Source organism: Medicago sativa, chromosome 8, assembly GCF_051527215.1.
Source record: "Medicago sativa cultivar Bolivia chromosome 8, Bolivia_mono, whole genome shotgun sequence".
In the NCBI taxonomy this organism is placed as follows: domain Eukaryota; kingdom Viridiplantae; phylum Streptophyta; class Magnoliopsida; order Fabales; family Fabaceae; genus Medicago; species Medicago sativa.
Genome location: NC_140756.1, coordinates 57,720,447 through 57,744,069, shown reverse-complemented (window position 1 = coordinate 57,744,069; position 23,623 = coordinate 57,720,447). Strand labels below are relative to the sequence as shown.

General features: G+C 39.2%; 1 protein-coding gene and 1 pseudogene across 1 annotated transcript in view; both read right to left on the bottom strand.

The window, feature by feature from the left end:
* The window catches only part of LOC146899875 (F-box/kelch-repeat protein At3g23880-like), a 92,371-nt gene that overhangs the window by 29,231 nt on the left and 39,517 nt on the right, over positions 1-23,623 (bottom strand). The window lies entirely within an intron of this gene.
* Positions 22,697-23,605, bottom strand: LOC146899889 (F-box/kelch-repeat protein At3g06240-like; annotated as a pseudogene).

The window sequence follows — 23,623 nt, the reverse complement described above, 5'->3', positions numbered from 1 at the left end:
TTGCCTTTGATAGCCTCCCATGAAGTTAGCTTCCTCACTTGATCCTTCTGGAACACATTCACCATTTGGATGTTCTTCACCACATAAGTCACACTTGATTGCAGCTACTTGTTGTTGCTTGTGAGCCAAAGTGAAGCCTTGAAACTCCTTAGCTAAAGCCTCGATTTGTTTGTTCATAGCTGCTTGGTTAGCAAGGATAGCAGTTTGCTCACTTCCCCCTAACACTCCTTTTTCTTTCTTCTTAGCTCCAGCACGATACTCGTTTCCAGCCATGTTTTCTATCAAAGCTTGGACTTCATGATCAGTTTTGCTCTTGAGACTACCTCCCGAGGAAGCATCTAAGAACATCCTAGTGTTTGGTGTTACCCCCTCAGTGAAGATTTGGAGGTATTGTTTCTCGGTGAACTCATGATTAGGGAATCTCTTAAGAAGCAAGTTGAATCGCTCTCAAGCATCATACAATGATTCACCTTCCCCTTGCTTGAAGTTAGAGATCTCCATCTTCTTTTCCCAATACTTAGACATAGGGAAATATTTCTCTAAGAACTTCAGCTCTAACTCTTCCCATGTTTGGACAGTCCCGTTTGGTATTGTTAACAACCAATCTTTTGCTCTTCCCATCAAGGTGAAAGGAAATAGCCTTAGTTTCTTTTGTGCTTCAGTCACGGTGGCTGGTTGCACACAAAACTCACAAGTTTCAGCAAAGCGGCTCAAGTGTTCATGTGGACTCATAGCTTCAGTCCCATCGAATTGTTTGTCCCTCAAACCGTTGAGAACAGTTGTCTTGATGTCAAAAGCAACGGGGTTAGCTGGTTGAAAAGTGTGGGTCAGTTGACCACGATGAGTTGCTAACCCATAGTCTCCTAGCTTAGGTCTTGGTGCAGGTTCTCCCATGATAGCAGATTGAGGAGAAGCAGATGTTTCAGATTCAGTTGAGAGTGGCTCTGGTATTTGTTCTCGTACACCCGGTGGAACGGAATGAGACAACCTTTGCAACCGGGCAGCTTTCCGGAGTGCTCTAGCAGTCCTTTCAATTTCTGGATTGAATTCGAGATCGTCGGCGCTCACCTTACCTCGCATAAACAGCAAAATACCTTACTAGCACTGCACAATACAAAGTAATCAAATGAATACTGAAACCGAAAGATACAAAAAAAATAAAAACAGAAAATTAAATTGCAGAGATCCTAAATTATAACGTAATTGCCTTGTTGAAATAAATCAACAGTACCCGGCAACGGCGCCAAAAACTTGATAGACGTTTGGCAAGTGCACCAAATACTATCGAATTAGTAAAAATATCGATCCCACGAGGACTGTTTTTAACTTCAATAACTCAATTGCGTTATAAAAATAGGATGTATAAAAGTTTATTTTGTTTTGCCACTAGGCAGTAGATTTGGTTTGATTTTATGAAATTAAATAAAAGAAAATAGATTTGATTAAGAAAATATAGAGAGAGAGATGAGATCAGATCCTTCGAATCCTCTAAGTTCCCCTAATTGGTATACCGCACCTATTTGTTATGAATCTTCTTCTAATTTACGATGATTAACAAAATAGCTCTAATCAATCCCTTGAATTAGAACCCTCTTCTTAAACTACAGCCCCCAATCCCTTGAGTGGTCTAATAATTCTTGAAGGTTTTACCGAACGTTAACCTATTATCACTAACAAACGATTATCTATTCCTAGACTAACCCTGTTTATTAGAACAATTCAATTAGGTCTAAGTCGAAAGCCATGGTCAGTGGTCATTCATTCTCACAAAATCAGGTTATATGTGATCAAGATATAAAAAGAATTAAGAACAATTGAATTGAATAAACTAGAATTGAATTCATAAACAAAATAGAGTTTCACAGCAACATGTGTCAATTAGGGTTACAAAGATTCATCTCGGATCTAATCTCTAAGAGATTTAGCTACTCATAATCTAGTTTACTAATAGCATAATCAATGATTGAAATAAAACATACATGAATTGGTAAAAGGTTGAAGAAATCGCCCTTCTAGCCGTCTCCGATGTCTCAAAATCGCACTTTGCTCTCCAAAATCGTAACCCCTTGTTCTTCAGATTGAGTGCAGTATTTATAGAAGTCTTGGGCCTGACCCATCTGTTTAATCTTGGTTTTCGGGTGTCAAACATTGATTAAGTTTGAACCTTTTCAACCTTTGATATCTCATTTTTTTCTTGGGAAGGGAAAAATAAGCAAAACCCTTGAGAATCGAGGTTCGGGAGTTGTTTTCGCTACGGGAAGGTGTTAGGCACCCATAACGACTATAGTATCCTATAGGAACCGTCTTTATTTTCTACGCGCGCGCTTTATTTTTAAATGCTATTTGAAAATGATATTTACACCTAAAGGTTTACTAAGTGAAGAATTGGAGGGAGAAGAATGTGTTTGAATTTTTATTTTATTTGAAATGAAGGAATTTTGATTCCTTGCCTACGTACCCTTTTAAGGGATCAAATCCACCGTAGTTCTCTTCCAAAAATGTTTTTGTTTTTGTTGGTTGATTTTAAGTTTGAAAATTGGAATTTTGAAGAATGAGAGAGAGAGGCCTCAAGGGCATGAGATTATGAAAAGAGTGAGGTGGAATTAGTCAATTGCAAAAGAAAGTCTAAGTATGATTAAAATTCATTAAGATTTTTGTTTAAGAAAATGAAGGGGAAAATACAATGGGATTTTGATCCCAAGGTTTATTTAGAAAATGATTTGAGTGATGTTATTCAAGTTTTTTTTTTTGAAAAGAGATTTTTCTAAGTGTAAATCCTAAGCATTCATCTAAACATTCAATCCTAAACATACATCTAAACATGCATATCCTAACCATACATCTACAGATATCTATGTGAGGTGTGTGCATGTGTCGGTGCTTGTGTCGGTGTACATCATTAGAGTCCATAGTCCTTTACATCATTGGCCTAGATACATTCTACGGTCTTGCAAGAAATTAAAAGCATAAGGAAAATGTTACAAAATCCCTAAGTTTTTTACATACTAAGTTCTTGTAAGAAATATAAATTGCAAGAAAATTAAACTAGAATATGGGATGAGAATGCTATGAATGAAACATGAATGAGAGGGTTAGTAGCATAATATGTAATATGGTAAAAAATGTAAGCAAGTAAACAATCACAAAAGGCTTCAAAATGCACAACAAAACAAAGGTAAAACATATCTAAAATTTGACCATAAAAGCAAAGCCAATACCTAACTCATAACCCTCACATCTCAATCAATCTTTAAAGGTTTCATTTCAGTTTTGACAATGAGGATTAGAGAAAAGTATCAAGCCAAGCAATTATGGAACATTCTAGGCCTATTTTGCACTTTTCTTTCACACACAAATATTTACATGACTGGTAAAGCAAGTAATCAACCACACCTATTCACATACAATAAGAGACACATCCAAACAGTGGCAAATCAAACCCCAATCCCCACATTCCAACTCACAAGCATGCACTAAAAATTGGAATCAAGACCTAAGCATTTTTTCACAAATTCTTAACCTAAGATTCAGGGGATAAGGCAACACACAACACATTATTATTTTTTTTTGTCCAACTTTATGTGTCAAAATATCATAAGAGACCAAAATTAAACATCAAGCAAGATTGTAAGAGAATTTACAAAATTTTTAGAAGTTTTGACAAGATTTTTTCAAGAAATGGAAAAGAATTGAATTGACAAAAGAACAAATTGTTTCCTCATTTTTTGATCAACACTTAATATATAAATACATCAAGATTCATCAAAAAATGTCAAGGAAATAATTTGCACATTTTCTAGGAATTTTTTTTAAAGGGTTTTTAATGAGACAGGGGTGTAAAAAGCATCAAGCAGTGTGGAAAATAGCAAAAAAACAATAAAAACGAAAACAACAACAAAAAAAGGTCCAGGCCCAAGGGTTGAAGCTGGATCTGGATCATCCAAATGCCTCAGAGGCGTTGGATTGATCCATCTTCCAAAAACCCTAGATCTAACGGTGGATGCGCTGGTCCAAGGGTGAACCAGACTGGTTCATGTGAACCGGTCCGGTTCACGCCTTATATAAGTGCTAAAACCGGTTTTTTCATTATTCATCCCCTTTCTCTTTCTCACGTCCTCTCGTTCTCTCTTTTCTCTCATCTAAACCCTAACGGCGCCGATCAAAGAAAAACGATGATAATCACACCGTAATCTTGCAGAGTTGACGGAATCATCGTCTTCTCTGGTGAGGAAGATGGATTCCGACTGTTCTTCTTTATATCCCTTTTTAAAACGAAGTTTACCGGTGGATTTTCATTGTTTTTCGTTCGTAACCCTTGATCTATGAAATACGAAGCAAAACAAACGCAAATCACATTCTGGAAATAGATTTTTGAGGATTTAGACTTACTGGAGTTTTAATCGGAGGTAAAGTTGCAGAGAAACGTCGAAAAGCTTCGATTGAATTCCTTCGTGTTCTTCTGGTAAGCTTTCACCGAAAATAAATCGGTTATCTTCTTCGTTTTTCTTCACCGGTGTGATTTCGCTTCGTTTTCACTTCGATCTTTCTTCTTCTCTTCTCTTCGATCTTCTTTTTGTGATCGCCTTGGGCTTGGATTGCAAAAAGAGGAAAGAATGGTTCGATGATGAGGATTTTCACAAGAAAATCACTGAGAACCAATGTGATTTTGTTGAATCAGCGAAGAACTTGACGGTTAGGGTTTAAGATTGGGAATGAATGTTCTTGAGGTTTTTTCTGGAAATTTCTGAGTCTCTCGTTGTTCTGTGATGAATTAATGTGAAGATTGTTGTGAATTGATGAGTTTTTGTGATGGATCCATTCGAAATTGATGAAATTGGAAAACGGTTAGGGTTTCAGTTTCATGTGTTCTTGATGAAGTTCATAGGAATTTGGGCTTTTGATCCGTTTTTCTGGAAAAGGGAAGTGAAATTGTGTTTGTGATGATTTGGCACTGATTTTGCTGAGTTGTTGCGTTGTGAATGGGACTGACCCTGACTTGTACAGAGAGGTGGCCTTTTATAGGCTGACACATGGCCTTCTGGACCAATAGTGAGCTGGGACGTGTTCTGGACTGATGACTTGGACTGAAACTTGGACATGGGCCTTTCTGCAATTGTGAATATTAAAGGGCCAATCTGCAAATAAAAAAAAAGGACTAGAAAATAAACTGGACAAAAATAGGACTATTCTGCAATTGTTAAAAAAAACTTAAAAATAAAATTCGAAATAAGGACTTAAAAATAAAATTTGAAACAAGAAAAAGGACTTGAATGCAATTTTAAAACCTTAAGGACTAATATTAAAAAATGAATTAAAATTGATAATTGGAAAAAAACTTAAAGTGAAACAAAAATAAAAAACACAAAAAGGACTAAAATGAACTAACTACTTAAATGAGGTACTTCAAAGTAACCTCTCTTTGTCGAAATTTCGTGTGAAAAGACCAAAATGCCCCTAGGGACTAAAACGACTCAAAACGACTCAAATGCAATTTTAAAATGGATTCTAACATGGAATTAAACAAGAATTTATTCAAACCAATTGAAGGGACTCAGGGACAATTTTCAAAGATTAAAAGGAATCTTAACATATGAAATGACTAAAATGCCCCTAGGGGCTAAACTGACTCAAAAATGACTCAAATGATATTTTTGGAATGGATTTTGACATGAGATTGAAACAAGGACTTATACAAACCAATTGAAAAGACTCAAACAATTTTCAAGAATTAGAATGAGTTTGAATACAGGAAATGACTAAAATACCCTTTTTCATGAATTTTGCAAATAAAATTGAAATAAAATGCAGAGAAATATGCAATTGATCAGAGACAAGTTCAAATGACTTGAAATGCAAGGAAAATATCTTTGGATGACTTGAAGTGCAAGAAAACATAGACAAATACACAGTTGAAAAGATTTTTAAAGCTAAATTGAGGGATAAAGCAGAGTAAAATGTCAGTGTAAACAAGAGCAAATTGGCAATCCTTCAAGAATAATAGACATATATCAAAGATGAAAAAGAACTTTGAACAAGTATTTTTATGTCCAAAATTAGGGTATAACAGCTGCCCCTATTTAAGTTTCTTTGTCCGGAGAGTCAAGAGACGAAGTCTTTGATTTGACGGGACGAAGATACTTAAATATTAACATTTGCACTGTTTTTGGACATAAAAATACGCTCTCACATTTTCTAAAACATGAATGCCATGCAACATTTTGATTATGAATGCAAGACAAACAACTGGAGTCTACAGAGCATGTCATATCACTGGGGATTTAGGTAGACTTTGACAGAGTAGACAATCCAGGGGACAAAAGAGAGGTACAAGCTGTTCTTTGGATCGAACCTGCCACTTGACCAAGAGATACAAACAAGAGATGGGTACAAGCTGTTCTTTGGATCGAACTCGCCACTTGACCTGGAGACATAGACAAAAGGCTGATACAAGCTGTTCTTTGGATCGAACTTGCTGCTTGAGTGGAAATAGAAATACAAGATAGGTACAAGCTGTTCTTTGAATCGAACTTGCTACTTGACCGGAAACATAGACATACAGGCAGATACAAGTTGTTCTTTGGATCGAACTTGTCGCTTGATTGAGGATACAAACAGATAGACAGGTACAAACTGTTCTTCGGATCGAACTTGCTATTTGACCTGGAGACATAGACAATAGGCTGATACAAGCTGTTCTTTGGATCGAACTTGCCGCTTGATTGAAAGCACAAAGAGATAGGCAGGTACAAACTGTTCTTTGGATCGAACTTGCTGTTTAACCGGAGATATAGACAAAAGGTGGATACAAGCTGTTCTTTGGATCGAACTTGCTGCTTGATCAATATCACGATCATGTACGTAGGTGCAAACTGTTCTTTGTATCGAACTTGTTGTTTGACCGTTAACAAAGCATAAGCAAGGGTACAAACTGTTCTTTGGATCGAACTCGCCGTTTGACCGAAAACATAGGCATATAAGCAGGCACAAGCTGCTCTTTGGATCGAACTAGCCACTTGACCAATAACAAGATACAAATTGGAAGTTTGATTTGGAAAGATACAAATTGAGTGTAAGTTGATATTGACTTGATTTAAAGATAGACATGACCATTTTTGTTGGCCCAAAAGCAAATTGAGAGTGGATTAACATTGATTGAGATATTGAATTGAAAGTTGATTTTGAAAGAGACATTGAAAGTTGAAAACAATCAGAGACATAGACATAGACATTGAATTGAATTGAGGGTTTAACAGAGACATAGCCATAGACATAGACATTGACATTGATATTTGATTTGAGAGTTGGAATTGAATTGAATTGGGAGTTGAAATTGAATTGGAAATGCAACATGTATGCATGGTATAACAGTGTTACCAAATGTATGAACACATAGAATGCATGATTATGCATGTATGGATGCTTGGAATGCGTGATTGGCTTGTAATTTGGCAGGGTAGTTTCACAGAGGCAGACAAGACATTGGAATATTGGGCACGTAGTGGCTCGTGCTATAACATATATACATGGAAATCCTCTTTGGAGAGACCGTCGTTGAGAGACGTATCGAAACCATGGCTGAGGGCAATATATCACACATCACATATTTAAAACTCGCAGAAGAGGGAACCTTGGAAAATTCTTTTGATACAGGTCGCCGTTGCTAGGCGTGTCAGTACTGGGTAAACATTGGATGCTCGCATCTGTGGTCAATGCTTTTTATATCATTTTTCATTTTTCATTTTTCAATCCCATTTTTGCCTGAACCGCCCTTTCGGGTTTTCAATTCACCGGGAATAAATTCTTTTCATTGCCCCATTTTTGCCTGAATTGCCTTCATAGGTTGTCAATCAGCGGGGTGCTCATTTTTGCCTAAGCCGCCCTTTCGGGTTTTCGACTTAGCGAGCTTTTCATTTGTATTTTTCATTTTTCATTTTCATTCTGTTTTTTCATTCTTGCCATTGACCACAGATCATCCTGGGGAATAACCCGCTCATAACATGTATTGAAATAGACATTGATAGACATTTATTCATGCATGATTCATTGAAATGTACCCTATTGCTCAGGTTTGCTTTCGAAATAGACAGAAAAATGATTTTTCAATTTTCAAAGATGCTTGTTTCAGACATTGTTATTATCAAATGGGAAGAAAATATTTTGTATATAGCATTGAAAGTAGAAAGGAAACAGAATTTCAACCAAAAGCACAGGCTTAAATTGATGTAGAAGAGTGAAAGTCAGCCAATGGCGTAACTTCACGGATTTACAAAGCTTGGAAAATGGTAATTTTATTGGTTGGTGATACATTGAGCACGATGACCACTACATTTCATAGAAATCTTGAATTCACAAGTACAGAAGCTTCTGATGAAAACGATCATTGACAGTCGCAGATGCCCTAAGGGGTGATGGTGATTTGCCAGATATAGTTACTTGTCCCTTATTATCAACCTCATTTTTGCATGAACCGCCCTTTCGGGTTTTCGGCTCATCAAGGCGCTCATTTTTGCCTGAGTTGCGTACAATCTCAGCGAGCTTTTTCATATTCATTTTTTTTTGTCCCTAATTTTTTGCCTGGATCGCCCTTTCGGGTTTTCGATCCACCGGGAAGCGCATTTTTGCCTAGGCCGCCCTTTCGGGTTTTCGACCTACCACGTTGTTCTTTTCTTTTTAGACAAAGTATTTCTTGACTATATCGGCATTAACAGGATTTGGGAGTTCAACACCATCCATGTGTGTAAGAATCAAAGAACCACCAGAGAAGGCCTTTTTGACAACATAAGGACCTTCGTAGTTAGGTGTCCACTTGCCCCTTGGGCCGGGTTGCTGGCTTATCCTCCTTTTCAATACAAGTTCGCCTTCCTTGAATTCTCGAGGTCGGACTTTCTTGTCAAAAGCATTCTTCATCCGTACTTGATACAACTGTCCATGAGCCATAGCATCCATGCGTTTCTCTTCAATCAAATTCAACTGATCATAACGACTTTGACACCATTCAACCTCAGTCAACTTTGCTTCCATGATCACTCGAAGAGATGGAATCTCCACTTCCAGAGGGAGAACCGCTTCCATACCATATACAAGGGAGAAAGGAGTTGCCTCGGTTGAACTGCGCACTGTAGTACGGTAACCATGCAAGGCAATGCCAGTCTTTGTAAGTAGTGACCATCTTCTGAACAATCTTCTTGATGTTCTTGTTAGCGGCCTCAACTGCACCATTCATCTGAGGTCTGTAAGGAGAAGAGTTGTGATGTTCAATCTTGAATTCTTCACATAAAGTTTGCATCATGTTATTGTTCAAATTGGAGCCATTGTCAGTGATAATCTTGCTGGGAACACCGTATCGGCAGATGATGTTATTCTTGATAAACTTGACAACCACTTGCTTGGTCACATTTGCATAGGAAGCAGCCTCAACCCACTTGGTGAAATAGTCAATTGCCACTAGAATGAAGCGATGTCCATTGGAAGCTTTTGGTTCAATCCTTCCGATCATGTCGATGCCCCACATGGAGAAAGGCCATGGGGATGAAATAACATTGAGAGAATGTGGAGGCACATGAATTTTGTCAGCATATATTTGACATTTGTGGCATCTCTTGGCATGTCTGTAACAGTCCCGCTCCATAGTCATCCAGTAATAGCCAGCTCTCAACAATTTTCTTGACATAGTGTGACCCGAAGCATGGGTCCCAAAAGTACCTTCATGTACATCATGCATCAATTTCTCAGCTTCTTGTTCATCAACACACCTTAACAAGACCATGTCGTAGTTCCTCTTGTATAGGATTTCTCCATCCAGAAAGAATCTACTAGCCCACCTCCTCAAGGTCTTTTTATCCCTGTTGGAAGCACCAGGTGGATATTCACGATTTTGCAAGAATTGTTTGATGTTGTAATACCAAGGCTTTCTATCATTCACATCTTCGTCAGCCTGATCTGGCACATTCTCAATAGTAAACACATGAGCGGGTCTGTCAAGACGCTGCACCTTGATTACGGGCACGTCATTCCAGTGATTCACACGAAACATGGAAGACAAAGTAGCAAGAGCATCAGCCATCTGATTTTCATCCCGAGGGATGTGGTGCAGCTCAACCTTTGTAAAGTATGTCAACAGACGTCTTGCATAGTCACGGTATGGGATCAGCTTCTCATGATGAGTCTCCCATTCACCTTTTATCTGATTAATGACAAGTGCAGAATCTCCATAGATGTCAAGGTGCTTAATTCTCAGGTCAATTGCTTCCTCAATTCCCAAGATGCATGCTTCATATTCAGCCATGTTGTTTGTGCATTCAAAAGTGATTCGAGCAGTAAAAGAAATGTGGTGCCCCTGCGGAGTTACAATAATGGCCCAATTCCTTTACCATAAGCATTGACAGCACCATCGAAGACTAATCCCCACTTGCTATTGGGGTTTGGCCCTTCACTGATCAATGGTTCCTCACAGTCTTTTGCTTTCAAATACATGATCACTTCATCAGGGAATTCAAATTCAATCGGCTGGCAATCATCGAGAGGTTGACAAGCAAGGTGTTCAGCAAGGATATTGCCCTTGATTGCTTTTAGAGCTTTATAAACGATATCATATTCGGACAACAACATCTGCCAACGTGCAATCTTTCCAGTAACAGCAGGTTTTTCAAAGATGTACTTGATTGGATCCATGCGGGATATCAACCAAGTTGTATGATTCACCATATAATGACGCAGGCGTTTGACAGCCCAAGCTAAAGCACAACAGATAGTAGATAGCATGTTCTTTCTTCCCAGTCTCGTCTTGTTGTCCGAGAACACAACCCATGGATTCATCTAACACTGACAGATACATAATCAAAGGCCTTCCTTCCACCGGCGGGACGAGGATAGGAGGTTCTAACAGGTATTCTTTAATGCTATCGAAAGCTTCCTGGCATTCATCATTCCATACAACAGGCTGATTCTTTCTGAGCAATTTGAAAATTGGTCCACAGGTGGCAGTCATGTGAGATATAAATCTTGAAATGTAATTCAGGCGTCCGAGGAAACCTCTGACCTGCTTTTCAGTTTGAGGAGCCGGCATCTCTCTGATGGCTTGGACTTTGTCAGGATCAACTTCAATGCCTCTTTGGCTGACAATGAAGCCTAGCAACTTTCCAGATCTTACACCAAATGTACATTTGTTGGGATTCAATCGCAATTTGTACTTTCTCAATCGTTCAAACATCTTTTTCAAGTATACAACATGCTGCTCTTCATCACTCAACTTCACAATCATATCATCAACATATACCTCAATTTCTTTGCGAATCATGTCATGAAACAGAGTAGTCATACCTCTTTGATAGGTAGCACCAGCATTTATCAAGCCAAAAGGCATCACTTTATAACAGAATGTTCCCCACGGAGTGATGAAGGACGTCTTTTCTCTGTCCTCCGGTGACATCCGTATCTGGTTATAGCCGGAGAAGCCATCCATGAATGAGAACACTTTGGATTGAGCAGTACTGTCAACAAGCACATCAATATGAGGCAATGGAAAGTTGTCTTTTGGACTGGCTTTATTCAAATCTCTGTAATCAACACACATCCGAACTTTACCATCTTTCTTTAGCACTGGTACAATGTTGGCAATCCACTCAGGATATTCAGCTGTCATGAGGAAACCCACATAAATTTGTTTTTACACCTCAGCCTTGATCTTGAGAGCCATGTCTGGACGAGACCTTCTCAATTTCTGTTTGACAGGAGGACATTCAGGTCTTGTCGGTATCCGATGTTCAACAATTTTGGGATCTAGACCCGGCATATCATCATAGGACCATGCAAAGACATCTGGATAATCACGAAGTAGCTGAGTGATCTTCTTTTTTACTTCTGGCTCAAGTGCGGCACCAATTTTGATCTCCCGCTTGTTTTCCTCAGTACCCAGGTTGATAAGTTCAATCTCTTCCTGGTGAGGCTGAATGGCTTTTCTTTCTTGTTCGAGCAGTCGAGTGATCTCATACGGTATCTCTTCATCATCATCCTCATCTTCAGCTTCATATACAGGGAATTCAAGATTTGGAGGAAACGTAGGGTTACCGTGCTCAACGGGTTTATTGTGGTTTAATCTGCATAATATGATTGGGATGATTTTAGAAAAGTTTTTTCATGCAGATTTTTGAAATTAATAAGAAAATACAGATGTTTTGGTTTTTTCTGGCATTACCATTATTACCAAGAAAAAGGCACTAAAAAGTAAAAACAAAGAGTCGTGGAAAAAACGACAATTTTTATTAATAACGGCAATGCCGAAACAAACATGCCCTTACAAAGATATCACTTTCGCCTTGGGCAGAGCGAAAGGATTGTTATTTTGAAAACAAAAAACATGAGCAACAAGACACATTACACGGAAGCATGCATGACTAAAGGAATGTCAATGGCCTCCCAATTTCTCACAGTGCCTCCTGGTACAACAAACGCAGGCACATGACTACTTTCAGCAGCATCTATAGCATTGATAAACCCTGCACTGTAGAAGCTTCCTGTTGAAACGCCTGAGGTTGGGGAGAATCCAAGGCCTTCTTTGCGCTTATTCTCCAGAATCTGTATCACTTTGCCCTAGCCAGCAGCTTGCCCTTCTTGAACAGCCCTCTGGGCGTCTTTCAATGAGGCCATAGTAGCACTTGCTCTTCGAGGCACCGCACCTTCGATAGTCAACCCTTGAAATGATGTCCCTTCAGCGGACCTTGCTTCAACACAAGAGAAAGATGACACTTGGCTAACCAGATACGCTTCCTCACCATGCACAGTAATAAGCTTACCATTCCTCACAAACTTGAGTTTCTGATGTAGAGTAGAAGTTACTACCCCAGCGTCGTGAATCCACGACCTTCCAAGGGGGCAGCTATAGGAAGCATTGATGTCCATGACCTGGAAAGTGATCTGGAACGTCTCAGGACCAATGGTGAATGGCAGATCCACCTCACCAAGAACATCCTTACGGGATCCGTCAAAAGCCTTAACCAAGTAACTGCTTCCCCTTAGGGAAATTCCATGATGGCTCAACTGTCTCAGTGTAGATTCAGGCATTACATTCAAAGATGACCCGGTGTCCACCAGCACATTGGATAGCATATCAGATTTACATTGCACATAGATGTGTAAAGCTAAGTTGTGGTGTTTCCCTGCTTCGGGGAGTTCATCGTCACCAAACCACAGGTTATTACAGGCTGTAATGTTACCCACGATTCCGTCGAATTGATCTACAGAAACTTCATGATCAACATAAGCTTGTTCCAGTACTTTCATCAACACTTTCCTGTGAGCTTCTGAGCTCAGGAGCAGAGACAAAATGGATATCTTTGAGGGAGTTTGTAGCAGCTGGTCCACAATCTTATAATCGCTCCTTTTGATGAGCCTCAAAATTTCGTCCAGATTGGACTCTTCAATGGATTGGCCTGATGGGCTGGAGTTCTTGTTAATAGAAGGAACAACAGGCGGAGTTACTGCGGCAGCAGGTGTAACAACTTTCTTCTGGAACAAAGGTGGACGGACCCTTCCACTTCTCAAAGTTGTAGTTGCTTCAGCGATGTTACTAACCGTAGCTGGGGATACCAAAGGCACTTCTACCCCGTTCTCAATCATAGTTGCACCATATTTGTAAGGGATGGCTTTAGTAGAGGCATAGGATACTGGGCCAGGTAGTCTGATCACCAAAGGCTCGACCTTCTTTGCCTGGGGCACGTTCTTGGCAGGGGAATCATGAAACACTGGCACAATCATACAAACGTCGCTGACAATCAAGTGTTTGTTATCCATCAAGCTCTGTATGTCACCCTGCACTATACAACAACCCATAGGATTCTGAAGACACTCAGAGCAAGAAGCATGATCATGTTTAAACAAAGAAGCTTTGCAGAGTTTGACGTGTAGCGGGACCAGAGGAGTGACGACATTACGGACATCTAAAGCGGGGGTTACCCAAGACGCTTCCTCCTCATCAAGGTCACAGAGTTCTTCAAAGGCCTCAATCATGTTGACACCCCCATGATCTGGAAGTGGATTATCAAGGACGTGCGAGACACTATTCTCAAAGGTCAACCAACCCCTGTCCATCAGATCTTTCACAATATATTTCAGAGCATAGCACCCCTCAACATCATGACCTTGAGCGCCCTGATGGAATTCGCATTTAAGATCCTGTCGGAACCTGGGAGGCAGTGGATTGGGCGGAGGTTTGCCTGGTCTAGTGACACAATGTCCCTTAGCAAGTAGTGATGGGAGCAAATCAGCATACCGCATTGGTATCGGTGGAAAATGCGTTCGGGGCCGAGGACCCGGCTGTTGTGGCTGCTGTTGTTGAGCAGGAGGCTGTTGTTGTACCTGTTGAGCAACGGCATTAACGGGTGTTGGTGGCAGACCCGGTGGAAGAGGATATTGCTGGAAGAACGGTGCGAAGAAAGGATGTTGAGAGTATTGCATGTAGTGATAAGGTAAAGGTAATTGAGCAGCATTAGAAGCAACTGCAGCTGTAGACTGATTACCGGATACCATCCCTACTTCGGTTTCCTTTTTCTTATGATGACCGTTACCGTACTTCTTCGGTGCATTGGCTGAAGATTCACCTTTCTCAAGAACAATGATGCCCTCTCTGACAGCCTCCTCTAAATGAGTTCCCATGGTAACCATGTCAGAGAAATTATTTGGTGCCGAAACTATCATTCTTTCCATGTATTCCTTCTTCAAAGTTTTCAGGAATGTCTGTGTCAATTCTTCCTCATCAAGCCGAGGTGTCACACGGGCAGCTGCCCCTCTCCATCTCTGGGCATATTCATGGAAAGTTTCACCTGACTTCTGAGACAGAGCCTTAAGAGAATCCCTATTCGGCTTCAAGCGGGTGTTGAACTCATAATGCCTTTCAAAAGCAGCAGCAAGTTCCTCAAAGGTATGGATATTGTCTTTACTCAAGCTGGTGTGCCAGTCTGCCGCATCATCAACCAGACTATCCTGAAAGCAATGGATCATCAGTGCATCATTGTCTGCGTAATTGGCCATCTTTCGGACGTACCGAATGACATGGCTATGTGGACAAGTGGTCCCATTGTATTTGTCAAAGTCTGGCATCTTGAACTTCTTAGGAATCTCAAATCGGGATACCAAGCATAGATCACGAGCCTTAGCAGAAACACCATTCCCCCGGTTAGCTTTGACCTCACGGAGCTCTCCAGCTAGCTCTCTTAACTGTTCCTTCATAGTCTCCATTGCGGGGTCTTGTCCGCGTGGAGTGTCAACTTCAATTACCTGAGGTACGGTGTGTACAACAGGATTGGTAACAACAGCAGTCACTTGAGGCATGGAAGTATTTGCAGAAGCAAAGTTTGTTGCAGGATTCTGTCCTTGATAGGCAACACCAGAAGCACCGGCTGCAGTATTTGGAGCGTAGAAGGCTGAGAGTCCATAGGGACGCCCATTGGGCATAACAAAGCGAGCATCAGAACCCACAGTAGACAGTGGGATAGTTGGAATCCCTTCAGTAGAAGCTGGGACAGATGTAGCTGGTTGTTCTTGTGCAGCTAGTAAGGCAGACATGGTGTCATGAGCCTTAGCCAAGTCTTCTTTCATAGCAGCCAATTCGGCACGGAGCTGAGCATTCTCTTCTTCAACACTAGCCATATTACTTCTCTTGTGTAATCTTGTTTGATGAACTCTATCTCGTTGGTAAACCTTGCGAGCACGAGCCACCTTTCAGACTGCGGCAGAAGAACCAGGAGGCAATGAGTACCAGAGAAGTTTTGTGACTTTGGTGGTCAATGTATGATGCATATGATGCATGATATGTGTGAATGCATATGCAAAAGACTCTTTTTTGTGTTATCGAAGGGTTTTAGGCAAATTAGAAGTTTGTAAACATTACTAAACAACATAAATGGGAAGCAAACAACCAACATACAGTTATACAAGACGATTCCCTTTGAAATGCTAAGCCAAGGGATAGACTTTGAAACGTAAACAACATAAACAATAACTGGAAACAACAACCGGAAACAGAAATCCTCAAGCATAGGGAGTAGAAGAATCGTCCTCAGGCTCAGACTCAGACTCATAGCTGCAATATCGGGCATAGAAGTCACGGGCACCCCTAGCCCTCTTGGAATCCCTCATAAGCAACCTATCTTTTTCCTCAATTTCTTTTCTAGCCTTAGCTAACTCCCTTTTCAATGTCAAGACTTCATGAGTCTTCTGCTCATCCTTTCCATCCAAAGTCATGATCAAGTTCTCAGCCTCATAGTATCTAGACTTCCACTGATGCTTCTCTCGGCTCTCCATAGCTAGATGCTCCTGATACATCTCCTGAGTAGGCAAAGGCAAAGGCAAAGGCATGGATGGAGTAGATGCAGACACGTATCTCATAGCGGGGTAAGGTATGCCAATCTTCTCAGCTTGGTTTATCACCCACTGAGTGTAGGCCTCATGAGCAATACCAAATCTTACACCCATATGCTTCACATCTTTCTTCCGAATCTTGGACCAAGCATCTATGAAATCTTTCTTTATCCCGGTAGGAGCATTGGAGTAATGAAAGAAATAAGGAGATGTAGCAAGATTGATGGGCTTTTCTTTCATCGGGAAACCAAATTGTCGCAAGGCGAGCTCCGGGTTATAATTGATTCCACCCCGAGTACCAAGAAGAGGTACATTAAGAAACTTTCCACCACCGAGGATAATTTCTTTGACTTTAGCTGCGGGAGTGAGCCAAACTACTTCATTAGGGGTGAGAGCCATGATCCGCTGTGAAATAGACCAATTCTCCGGATTATCATGGAAAGACTTTGGAAGGTGCGAAATAAACCACCTATAGAGGAGAGGTATGCAGCAGAGAATATATCCATGACCCTTGCCGGATCGATCATGAATAGCATGATATGTGTCAGCCAACAAAGTAGGAACCAGATTCTTGGAGCGGAAGATCATGATAGCATTCATATCCACAAAGTTGTCAAGATTCGGAAAGAGAATAAGCCCATAGATGAGTAGTGCAAGAATAGCCTCGAGAGTGTCTTGACAAGTGGTTTTGAGATTGGCTTTCTCAAGTAGATACTTCAAAGTGAACCCTCGGATGCGAGCCTTAGTGACAAGATTCTTGGAAACATCGGAGGTCATAAGATGGAGATCCTTAGCAATAACCAAAGAAGTAGGAGGATGCTCAAGCCCTGAGAAAGGTGCTGCCTTGGCTATAGGTAAACCGGTCAAGGAAGAATAAGCCTCAAGAGTAGGTACCAACTGAAAGTCCGGAAAAGTGAAGCACCGATATTCCCGATCATAGAATTGCACTAGAGTGTGCACAAGCTTCTCATCCACATTAGTCCGGAGAAGAGTAAGTAAATCCCCGTAATGATGTCGAAAACCGGTCAGACCCTCGATCTTGAGTGCCAAATCCCTCAAACTAGCCAAATCAACCTCCATGAACTTATAGGACTTAGTCTTCCCCATTCCTACAATGTTTACAAATTCAATTTGTCTAAGCCCTTCGATAAATGCATGTGAAAAAAAAGTTTATGCATGTATGCATGTATGCATGATCACGTTCAAGTACGGAGAAAACATGGAGGGTTAAGATTCAAAGTCAAGGAGTCAAGGGTGGACACGGTATCCGGTGAAACTAGGGCTTTAGGAAATAGTAACCGGGTTCTAAAGAGGTTCCCAAGTCGCAACCTCTCCCACGTATATCATGGTGTCACGAGACAAACACTCGCTCCATGATTATCCGTAAGAAGGTCTAACTTGAGTGTAGTATCGCGTGACGACTAAAACTCGAGACAACACTCGGTTTAGCCTCCGCACTACATCCTAGAAAAATGGCCATGGATGGGTTTGGTTATCTACGGTTCATAGCGTCATAGAACAATTAGAAGTAAAGTGCCTAAACGCGACAAACACGCCCCGACAACATCACCCCCAAAATGCCTTAGCTATGTGGGATTGATCGCATAATCCAATGCACGAGGCAACCCCCGGAATGAATTGTCGATTATATCCCCCTAAATCCTAAGTTCACTCAGCCCAGGTGCAGGGCTTTGATATTCTCACCCCCACACGTTTGCAAGAATTTAAACATTTATTCACATAAGAAAGCAAGTAAAAAAAAAGCAAGTAAAATTACAAGCGCAAGCGTAAAAAAATAAAGACTAGGCGTAACTCTCAAATCTCCCCAGTGAAGTCGCCAGCTGTTTTATCTTGGTTTTCGGGTGTCAAACATTGATTAAGTTTGAACCTTTTCAACCTTTGATATCTCATTTTTTCTTGGGAAGGGAAAAATAAGCAAAACCCTTGAGAATCGAGGTTCGGGAGTTGTTTTCGCTACGGGAAGGTGTTAGGCACCCATAACGACTATAGTATCCTATAGGAACCGTCTTTATTTTCTACGCGCGCGCTTTATTTTTAAATGCTATTTGAAAATGATATTTACACCTAAAGGTTTACTAAGTGAAGAATTGGAGGGAGAAGAATGTGTTTGAATTTTTATTTTATTTGAATTGAAGGAATTTTGATTCCTTGCCTACGTACCCTTTTAAGGGATCAAATCCACCGTAGTTCTCTTCCAAAAATGTTTTTGTTTTTGTTGGTTGATTTTAAGTTTGAAAATTGGAATTTTGAAGAATGAGAGAGAGAGAGGCCTCAAGGGCATGAGATTATGAAAAGAGTGAGGTGGAATTAGTCAATTGCAAAAGAAAGTCTAAGTATGATTAAAATTCATTAAGATTTTTGTTTAAGAAAATGAAAGGGAAAATACAATGGGATTTTGATCCCAAGGTTTATTTAGAAAATGATTTGAGTGATGTTATTCAAGTTTTTTTTTGAAAAGAGATTTTTCTAAGTGTAAATCCTAAGCATTCATCTAAACATTCAATCCTAAACATACATCTAAACATGCATATCCTAACCATACATCTACAGATATCTATGTGAGGTGTGTGAATGTGTCGGTGCTTGTGTCGGTGTACATCATTAGAGTCCATAGTCCTTTACATCATTGGCCTAGATACATTCTACGGTCTTGCAAGAAATTTAAAGCATAAGGAAAATGTTACAAAATCCCTAAGTTTTTTACATACTAAGTTCTTGTAAGAAATATAAATTGCAAGAAAATTAAACTAGAATATGGGATGAGAATGCTATGAATGAAACATGAATGAGAGGGTTAGTAGCATAATATGTAATATGGTAAAAAATGTAAGCAAGTAAACAATCACAAAAGGCTTCAAAATGCACAACAAAACAAAGGTAAAACATATCTAAAATTTGACCATAAAAGCAAAGCCAATACCTAACTCATAACCCTCACATCTCAATCAATCTTTAAAGGTTTCATTTCAGTTTTGACAATGAGGATTAGAGAAAAGTATCAAGCCAAGCAATTATGGAACATTCTAGGCCTATTTTGCACTTTTCTTTCACACACAAATATTTACATGACTGGTAAAGCAAGTAATCAACCACACCTATTCACATACAATAAGAGACACATCCAAACAGTGGCAAATCAAACCCCAATCCCCACATTCCAACTCACAAGCATGCACTAAAAATTGGAATCAAGACCTAAGCATTTTTTCACAAATTCTTAACCTAAGATTCAAGGGATAAGGCAACACACAACACATTATTATTTTTTTGTCCAACTTTATGTGTCAAAATATCATAAGAGACCAAAATTAAACATCAAGCAAGATTGTAAGAGAATTTACAAAAAATTTAGAAGTTTTGACAAGATTTTTTCAAGAAATGGAAAAGAATTGAATTGACAAAAAACAAATTGTTTCCTCAGTTTTTGATCAACACTTAATATATAAATACATCAAGATTCATCAAAAAATGTCAAGGAAATAATTTGCACATTTTCTAGGAATTTTTTTTAAAGGGTTTTTAATGAGACAGGGGTGTAAAAAGCATCAAGCAGTGTGGAAAATAGCAAAAAAACAATAAAAACGAAAACAACAACAAAAAAAGGTCCAGGCCCAAGGGTTGAAGCTGGATCTGGATCATCCAAATGCCTCAGAGGCGTTGGATTGATCCAACTTCCAAAAACCCTAGATCTAACGGTGGATGCGCTGGTCCAAGGGTGAACCAGATTGGTTCATGTGAACCGGTCCGGTTCACGCCTTATATAAGTGCTAAAACCGGTTTTTTCATTATTCATCCCCTTTCTCTTTCTCACGTCCTCTCGTTCTCTCTTTTCTCTCATCTAAACCCTAACGGCGCCGATCAATGAAAAACGATGATAATCACACCGTAATCTTGCAGAGTTGACGGAATCATCGTCTTCTCTGGTGAGGAAGATGGATTCTGTCTGTTCTTCTTTATATCCCTTTTTAAAACGAAGTTTACCGGTGGATTTTCATTGTTTTTCGTTCGTAACCCTTGATCTATGAAATACGAAGCAAAACAAACGCAAATCACATTCTGGAAATAGATTTTTGAGGATTTAGACTTACTGGAGTTTTAATCGGAGGTAAAGTTGCAGAGAAACGTCGGAAAGCTTCGATTGAATTCCTTCGTGTTCTTCTGGTAAGCTTTCACCGAAAATAAATCGGTTATCTTCTTCGTTTTTCTTCACCGGTGTGATTTCGCTTCGTTTTCACTTCGATCTTTCTTCTTCTCTTCTCTTCGATCTTCTTTTTGTGATCGCCTTGGGCTTGGATTGCAAAAAGAGGAAAGAATGGTTCGATGATGAGGATTTTCACAAGAAAATCACTGAGAACCAATGTGATTTTGTTGAATCAGCGAAGAACTTGACGGTTAGGGTTTAAGATTGGGAATGAATGTTCTTGAGGTTTTTTCTGGAAATTTCTGAGTCTCTCGTTGTTCTGTGATGAATTAGTGTGAAGATTGTTGTGAATTGATGAGTTTTTGTGATGGATCCATTCGAAATTGATGAAATTGGAAAACGGTTAGGGTTTCAGTTTCATGTGTTCTTGATGAAGTTCATAGGAATTTGGGCTTTTGATCCGTTTTTCTGGAAAAGGGAAGTGAAATTGTGTTTGTGATGATTTGGCACTGATTTTGCTGAGTTGTTGCGTTGTGAATGGGACTGACCCTGACTTGTACAGTGAGGTGGCCTTTTATAGGCTGACACATGGCCTTCTGGACCAATAGTGAGCTGGCACGTGTTCTGGACTGATGACTTGGACTGAAACTTGGACATGGGCCTTTCTGCAATTGTGAAAATTAAAGGGCCAATCTGCAAATAAAAAAAAAGGACTAGAAAATAAACTGGACAAAAATAGGACTATTCTGCAATTGTTAAAAAAAACTTAAAAATAAAATTCGAAATAAGGACTTAAAAATAAAATTTGAAACAAGAAAAAGGACTTGAATGCAATTTTAAAACCTTAAGGACTAATATTAAAAAATGAATTAAAATTGATAATTGGAAAAAAACTTAAAGTGAAACAAAAATAAAAAACACAAAAAGGACTAAAATGAACTAACTACTTAAATGAGGTACTTCAAAGTAACCTCTCTTTGTCGAAATTTCGTGTGAAAAGACCAAAATGCCCCTAGGGACTAAAACGACTCAAAACGACTCAAATGCAATTTTAAAATGGATTCTAACATGGAATTAAACAAGAATTTATTCAAACCAATTGAAGGGACCCAGGGACAATTTTCAAAGATTAAAAGGAATCTTAACATATGAAATGACTAAAATGCCCCTAGGGGCTAAACTGACTCAAAAATGACTCAAATGATATTTTTGGAATGGATTTTGACATGAGATTGAAACAAGGACTTATACAAACCAATTGAAAAGACTCAAACAATTTTCAAGAATTAGAATGAGTTTGAATACAGGAAATGACTAAAATACCCTTTTTCATGAATTTTGCAAATAAAATTGAAATAAAATGCAGAGAAATATGCAATTGATCAGAGACAAGTTCAAATGACTTGAAATGCAAGGAAAATATCTTTGGATGACTTGAAGTGCAAGAAAACATAGACAAATACACAGTTGAAAAGATTTTTAAAGCTAAATTGAGGGATAAAGCATAGTAAAATGTCAGTGTAAACAAGAGCAAATTGGCAATCCTTCAAGAGTAATAGACATATATCAAAGATGAAAAAGAACTTTTATATTGGCGTGCCGCGATTTGCTTTGTACATACTTCCATATTTCAGCTTTTTGTACTCCAGAACAGTATAATTTGCATGAGAATTCTATCAAAATGTCACAATAAGTCCTAAAAATTACGTAATGACAACATGTCATCAGTAGTTCCACATCATCACCATTATTACCATGATATTTCAAAACAAGATTCTTGCAACATTTTCAAGAAATTGGGGTTTTCAAACAATCCAGACCAAGACTTGCGAACAGAGGAACAACGAATGATAGATTTAATGGGAAGTTTAGAGATAATGGAAAAATGAATGTCTTCTAGAATGTGTTCAGTAACTTTGTTCTCACTTGATGTATCGGCCATTGGAGGCACCATCTTCTCAGATCTCGGAGCTTCCAGAGAAGGTTCTCGAATGAGTTATGAAGAAGAGTGTTGGAATGTGAGTGGAATGGATTGGATATAGTTTGTTAGCAATGAAACGGTGTGTGTGTGTGTGTGTGAGTGTGTGTGTTTAACGGAGATGTAATAATCATTATTAGTGATATGACATGTAAACATTTCAATTAAAATATAAAAATAATTAATTTTATGTTTTAATTATTTTATTTTTGGCTTAATTTTAGTGACATGGTCCATGATTCTTTGACACCCATTTTACCCAAAATTGATATGCTAAAAGACATAGGATCAGCATGTTGTGTGATCATAGCAACAGACCCATTTAACACAACCAATTTCAAAAACGATTCAGTTACATCTGCATCCACGAGTGTAAGTGTTACAAGCTTATTATCATCGGTCAAGTTGAATTCCTCCAAGTTGAATGACACGAGATAAAGTTGACCGTATGCTTCGACTCTGCCCAACCAATGGCAAAAACCATCAAAGTAAACCTCCAAACCATTAGGGTTATACTGAAGAAATGGAATCTGATGACCACTAGGTATGTTAAGTTTTGTCCACTTGTTAGTGCGGAGACAATACACTTGAAAAAAGTTGTTGGTTTCATCATCATCACTAGAGTCAACATTATCATAAATCACATATTGAATGACCTTGAAATCACGATTAACAAGGTCATAACCAAATCCATGAACCTGAATATTAGTGACGCCATCATCTGTAGAACCTAGTTTCACAACATAGTTAGTAGGAAGAACAGGTTTTTGACCATATGCAGGGTTCCACAGTATTATATTTTTCTGATTGGAAAAATCATAAAGACAAACAAGACCGTCAACAACAGAACCTAAAATACCAAGATGCTTATTATTATCAACAAATTAAGATGGCAGATCCATATCCAAAACCTCCTCATGCTAAAACTTGTCACCTGAAAGCAATCTCAAATTCTTGAAATTGATGTTAAAGAGGAATTTCACATCATCACCATTATTACGATGAAATTTAAAGAAGATTTTCGAGAAATCGGGGTTTTCAACTTTGTTCTCACTTGATGGATCGGCCATTGGAGGAACCATCACAATTTCAGATCTCGGAGATGCCGCCATAGAAGGTTCTTGAACGAG